Raw genomic sequence first — 6,000 nt, 5'->3', positions numbered from 1 at the left:
TTAGAATGAGCAGGTATTTGAGATGTTATTTTCTTGAGATTTAATCTCCAATCCCTGTGTCCTTAAGTTTCATGGATGCAGTAAACACTGTCACTTTCACAGACAAAACAAAGGACAGCTGTAAAAATTCCAGATATTTGAGTTTGAGTTGTCTACCATATGTGTTTTAATATACACTCATCTCTGTATCACTGAAGTTTTGTAATGATTTTAGCAAGAGAGAACCTTTAACGTGTTCACTGGCAATGTCACAGTCTATGTGGGTAAAATTTTCCCAGAGATTTCAACAGTCACATGAGACTTTCCTGCTGTCAGGGGATTGAAAAAAATAAAAATCAGGGAATGCTTTCAAATAGAAAAAGAAGTAGGTATCATAAGATGTATCCATCAGGATTCTAGCAGAAAAAAGATGGTCTGTAGTGACATAATTGAATCTGAGTCTAGTGAAGAGGCTTCCTATGAGTGATGGATACAAGGTTTGGAAATGACAAGGGAGAGGTCCAGTAACAGTGAGGAAATTATATCAGTAACCTAAGTGGTGAACAAAAGGCGGAATCCAGAAGGAGAGTTGGGTGGAGAGATCTCAAGGAGAGGAGCTATGACCTTCAACTTAGGGGTAGCAACTACTCAGAGATGACACCACAGGGAGAAAGGCAGGAGAACAGATATACTGATCTTGCTTTTCTACCTTCAAGAGATCTCCTGCTTGGATTTCCTTTGGCAGAAACCAAGCAGAGGACTGACAGCAAGAGATCCCACTGATGTAGTCCACGCAGATCAGCCTCCCAGGCAACAAGTTAGATTGAAAGGGAGAAGGGGGGTGAAGTGTGGATGTGCAGAGGCAAACGAAAACTATTTGATAGAGAAGAGGTTTTTATATTACAGTTAGGAGCACTTGAAGTTAGGACAGTACCTTAAAAGAGGGAGAGAGCCCACTGGTGGGGTTGGACCAGTGTCTTGTGAAAGTTTCCTAGTTGGGAGGACTTGTGCCTCTGCTCTGGTGGATGGAACTGGACCTTGTCTCTCTGAAAGGCAGTGCTGTGCCTAGAAGTGTGTGTTCGGGTGTCTATGGGCTTGATATGGCTTTGGGCAGTCCTTCTGCTAATGATCAGGGTTGTGTTTCTGTTTTGCAAATGGTTTGGCGTGAAGTGTCCAGGACTGGAGATTTCGGGTCTTTGGGTGGGGCTGGGTCTTAGTGTTTATATGGAGGCCTTTAGGAGAGCTCCTGTCAATTAACGTTCCATTAGCAAATGTGCTGTTTGATGCAGAGATCTCAAATCCCTAGGTTGTGCTCTGTGACAACCAACAGGGGTGGAAAGGGGGTTCAAGAGGGAGGGGACATATGTGTACCTATCACTGATTCATGTTGAAATATGGAAGGAACCAACATAATACTGGAGAGCAATTTCTTCCAATTAAAAAAATTAAGATGTCTAAAAAGATCGAACTAGTGCCTTTGAAAGAGCTTTAACTTTAAAAGCCAGCAGATATGAATCAAAATTCAGCTCTATTGATCTCTAGGCAAAAATTCAGATGGCTCTAGTCAAATTACTTACAGTCCTGAGACTCACTGTCATCTTTTCTATAAGGTTGTTATAATAATTAATTTAAATAAAATGACATATAAAATATTTTTGTATAGAATAACAGTCATGTTAATCTGTACTATACTTAGATGGCATTGATAGCAAAAAAAAAAAAAAAAAAAAGAGAGATACATTTAATAGCAAAAAGAGGAGAGAATAAAACAAGAGAATTTGCCAACTTCCACATCTCCATGAACCATAGAGTAATGGTGCTAGAGAAGCCCATGCTTCACAAACAAAGTTCTCATAGGTGTAGATTCAAATAATATACTAGTTACTAGATCAGTGGGGCCTACACTTAACATAGGCAATGTTTCTTATTTGAATTTTCCCAAATTGAATCTTTGAACTCTACAAAATGGATCATTACCTGGTTATGTCAATTTCATAAACTCTTAAATTTATTGGCATTGTGTGGAAGGACAGGTAGGAGCCAGGAGTGCTGGGGAATGAGCTGGAAAGTTATTTAATTCTGGTTAACTCTTACTGCATGGGTTTCCCAGATGATGCTAGTGGTAAAGAATCCCCCTACCAATGTATGAGATGTAAGTAATGTGGGTTTGACCCCTGGTTCAGGAAGATCCCCTGGAAGGTGGCATGCAACCCACTCCAATATTCTTGCCTGGAGAATCCCACGGACAGAGGAGCCTGGTGGGCTACAGTCCATAGGGTCGCAAAGAGTAGGACAGGATTGAAACAACTTAGCCTGCTTGCATGCAGTCCTCACTGCATAACAAATCATCCCAAAACATAGTGGTTTAAAAGAATAGCAATCATTTATTTTTCTCATGAATCTGCAATTTGGGCAGGACCCCATGGGGAAGACTCATCTTTGCTCTTTGCAGTTTCATCAGTTGGCAGGTGAAGAATCCACTCTGTGTTGCCTCACTTGCAAGGCCAGCAAGATGATTCTGGATGGCAGATGAAATGTCAGCCAGGGGAGTGGAGCAGTGACTTCAGGTTCTCTTCATGGGGGCAACTTGGGCTTCTACTCAGGCTTCCTCACAACAGGGTGGGCAAATTCCAAGGGTAACCAATGTGGAAGAGCAAGGAGGCATTTTCCCTATCTAATCTTAGAAGTCATATGGTGTTCCTTCAACCACCCACTATTTCTCAAAGCAGTCACAAAATTCCTCCAATTTCAAGGTTAGGGACATAGACCCATAGCTCAAGGGAGAGAGATCATAAGAGGATTCAGATTGTAAGAAGTCAGAAGATAGGGTTTTAACCATCTTTGGAAAATAAACATTACCGCATTAACAAGGTTTAGTAAACTGAGGAGTAAAAATAAACTTTATACTACCACAACATGTGCCATATTTTTGAAAGCACATTTCTAATCATGTTGAATGCAACTTGAAATATATTCATCTCAGCTTCTCCCCTTATATTTTTCATTCGTTCATCATGCTTCTGCATTAGCAACTTTATTTGTTTCTCCTTTTTTGCTGGTTGTTTATGGACATATTCCTTTTCTACTAGTTTAATTTTGTTTTGTAATTCATCAGCATAGACTTTCTTCAAGTGTTCCTCCTGCTGTCTCAGCTTTTGGTCTATGTCCTTGTAAATGGGGTCAGAAAAGTAAGCCCCTTGGTTGTTCTGCACCATCTTGTCTATCAGCTCCACCAGCTCCTGTACCTGAGCTTCCTTCTCAGCCTGCTCTGTGTTCATGCTGTTACTGATGGCACAGTGGCTGTCTCCACACTCCTGGAGGAGGCTTCGTAGGTTTACATCTGCATCCTTCAAAAAGTCGCTCAGGCTCTGGTCCCCCAGTTCATCTCTGCGAGTGAATAAGATGATCATATACTTCATGGCTGCTTTCCCAAACAGATTCTTGACCAATGCCACGGTTTGCTGCTCTTCCTGTGTGTGGCGGCCCAGTCTCAGGACCAAGACGATGGCGTGAGGCCCGGGACAGGAGGCGAGGACACATCGGCTGATTTCCCTGCAGGTGGTGTTCAGGGTCTCCTTGGTGTCAAAGAGCCCTGGGGTGTCAACAACGAGAAGCTCTCTCCCCTTCGGTTTCAGGGATGCTTCTGACAAGTTTTGGTAACAGCTTGGGCAGCAATCTCAGACTCGAGTACTTTTCCCCCCAGTATGGTGTTTGCAGTCGCACTTTTCCCACTTTTGGTCTTCCTGACCAGCAGGATCCTCAGAGCGTTGTTTGGCGTGGCAGCCATGTTTACATTAAGAGATTTTGGCGCACAGGCACCCACACCACTTTAAGAAAGGGTAGGAGAGAGGAAAACGGTCAATTTAGGTAAGTAGGAACCATTCCCACTCTCTTTCCCCCTCTTTCTTTTCCTCCCTGAAAGTTTCTAATGTTCTCATGCATATTGACCCCGGTAGAGACAGAAAATTTAAACAGTTGAATTGTTATTTAAGAAATAACCAAGTAGTTAGAGTGTCCCCACAAAAGTGTCAGGTCCTGATGGTTTCACAGGGAACTCATGAAACCTTTAAAGACCTGATAATCTCAGTGTTACTCAAACTATTCCTGATCACATAGCTATGAAGGAAAATGTTCAGTTTTTTCTATGAATCAAGTGTAATGTTAACTCCAAAAGCTAACAAAGATTTCACAATAAGTAAAGCTATAGACATGTCTCATGTATAAATATTGGTAAAAAGTTCTAAATAAATTATTAGATGTGAAAAGCAGTATCACATGAATAAGTATGATTCTTTTAGGAATACTAGGGTGATTCAACATGAGGATTTTGACTGTTACAATACATTCCATTAAGAGGTTAAGAAGAAAAGTAACTAGATGCAGAAGAGTCATTTGGCCAAATTCAATCCTGCTTCATGTTTAAAGCAGTTCATCAAATTTAGGTTAATTGATTCTTCTTTAATGTGATTATATATATATATATATATTTAAAAATTTTCATCACTTGCTTTTTCATGCAACTAAAATTGTTTGTTGTTCAGCCACTAAGTTGTGTCCAACTCTTTTGTAGCCTGCCTGGCTTCTCTGTCCATGGCATTTCCCAAGCAAGAATACTAGAGTGGGTTGCTATTTCCTTCTCCAGAGTATCTTCCTGACCCAGGGATCCAACCCAAGTCTCCTACATTGGCAGGCAGATTCTTTGCCATTGAGCCACCTGACTCAGTTGGTGAACCAGCTGGGACCTAATAGCTCAACTGGTAAAGAATCTGTCTGCAATGCAGGAGACTCCGGTTTGATCCCAAGATTGGGAAGATCCCCTGGAGAAGGGAAAAGCTACCCACTCCAGTATTCTGGCCTGCAGAATTCCATGGACTGTATAGTCCATGTGTTTGCAAAGAGTTGGACATGATTCAATGACTTTCACTTTTCACAGCTGGGAAACCCAGCAACTAAAGCAATTGACTATAAAATTTATTTGGATGAAGAAAAAAAAATTAGCCTGGGCAATGAAGCCAAAAAAAAAAAGAGGGAAGATTAGCTTTCAGTTCAGTTCAGTCACTCAGTCATGTCCGACTCTTTGGGACCCCATGAATTGCAGCACCCCAGGCCTCCCTGTCCATCACCAAGTCCTGGAGTTCACTCAAACTCATGTCCATCGAGTCGGTGATGCTATCCAGACATCTCATCCTCTGTCGTCCCCTTCTCCTCCTGCCCGCAGTCCCTCCCAGCATCAGGGTCTTTTCCAATGAGTCAACTCTTCACATGAGGTGGTCAAAGTATTGGAGCTTCAGCTTTAGCATCAGTCCTTCCAAAGAACACCCAGGACTGACCTCCTTTAGAATGGACTGGTTGGATCTCCTTGCAGTCCAAGGGACTCTCAAGAGTCTTCTCCAACACCACACTTCAAAGCATCAATTCTTCAGTGCTCAGCTTTCTTCACAGTCCAACTCTAACATCTGTACATAACCACTGGAAAAACCATAGCCTTGACTAGACAGACCTTTGTTGGCAAAGTAATATCTCTGCTTTTGAATATGCTATCTAGGTTGGTCATAACTTTCCTTCCAAGAAGTAAGTGTATTTTAATTTCATGGCTGCAATCACCATCTGCAGTGATTTTGAAGCCCCCCAAAATAAAGTCTGACACTGTTCCCACTGTATCCCCATCTATTTCCCATGAAGTGATGGGACCAGATGCCATGATCTTAGTTTTCTGAATGTTGATCTTTAAGCAAACTTTTTACTCTCCTCTTTCACTTTCATCAAGAGGTTTTTGAGTTCCTCTTCACTTTCTACCATAAGGGTTGTGTCATCTGCATATCTGCAGTTATTAATATTTCTCCTGGCAATCTTTATTCCAGCTTTTGATTCTTGCAGCCCAGTGTTTCTCATGATGTACTCTGCATATAAGTTAAATAAGCAGGGTGACAATATACAGCCTTGAGGTACCCCTTTTCCTATTTGGAACCAGTCTGTTGTTCCATGTCCAGTTCTAACTGTTGTTTCCTGACCAGGTAGTAA

At 41.7% G+C, this 6,000-nt stretch overlaps 1 pseudogene; it reads right to left on the bottom strand.

The window, feature by feature from the left end:
- Positions 1–2,343: 2,343 nt before the first annotated feature.
- The window catches only part of LOC139182796 (GTPase IMAP family member 7-like), a 32,990-nt pseudogene continuing 29,333 nt past the window's right edge, over positions 2,344–6,000 (bottom strand).

The sequence above is a fragment of the Bos indicus genome, chromosome 4 (genome assembly GCF_029378745.1).
Source record: "Bos indicus isolate NIAB-ARS_2022 breed Sahiwal x Tharparkar chromosome 4, NIAB-ARS_B.indTharparkar_mat_pri_1.0, whole genome shotgun sequence".
NCBI lineage: Eukaryota > Metazoa > Chordata > Mammalia > Artiodactyla > Bovidae > Bos > Bos indicus.
Note: the sequence above shows the minus strand (reverse complement) of the source record. Positions and strands in the feature narration are given on the sequence as shown.